Genomic DNA, 547 nt, shown 5'->3' with positions numbered 1-547 from the left:
GAGTCAGTATCCATTTAGAAATCGATCACAGATGACGTTGAATGTGGGTGGAACAAAAATGTTTTACGCCAATAAAATTACAGGAAACTTAAACTTTTAGCATATTGAGCTAATTTAAGAGAGGATGAAGTGGCAATTTTCCCTAAAAGTTAAGCATTGACCAAAAAAGTGTGTGGAAAAAGTATTTGAAAAATGGCTCAATTTAAAATTAAATCAATTTATCAATCGGTGTAAAAAGAAAACGGCAGAGCTCCAACCGACGAAAGAAAGTTAAATATATTAATTACTTAGATTCATTGCATTGTTCTTTTGACATCAAACGGAAAAATATATTATACACAGCGGAATTAGGGCCTATATGACAGGAATAGAAATTCAATGGACGTAACTCCGAGCAAAATAGAGCTATCTCGAAAGTCCCGAATTTTTTCGAGCCCGAAAAGCCATCTGTGAAACTGCCAACCGCTTCTTTTGGAAAGCCCATCTTTTAACATGTTTTCAAGTTAACTAAAAGAAACATGTCTGTGAAGTTTCACGACTTAAATCC

Source organism: Montipora capricornis, chromosome 4 (assembly GCF_036669925.1).
Source record: "Montipora capricornis isolate CH-2021 chromosome 4, ASM3666992v2, whole genome shotgun sequence".
Lineage (NCBI taxonomy): Eukaryota > Metazoa > Cnidaria > Anthozoa > Scleractinia > Acroporidae > Montipora > Montipora capricornis.
The sequence above is the reverse complement of the archived record's forward strand: the minus strand, read 5'-3'. Positions refer to the sequence as shown.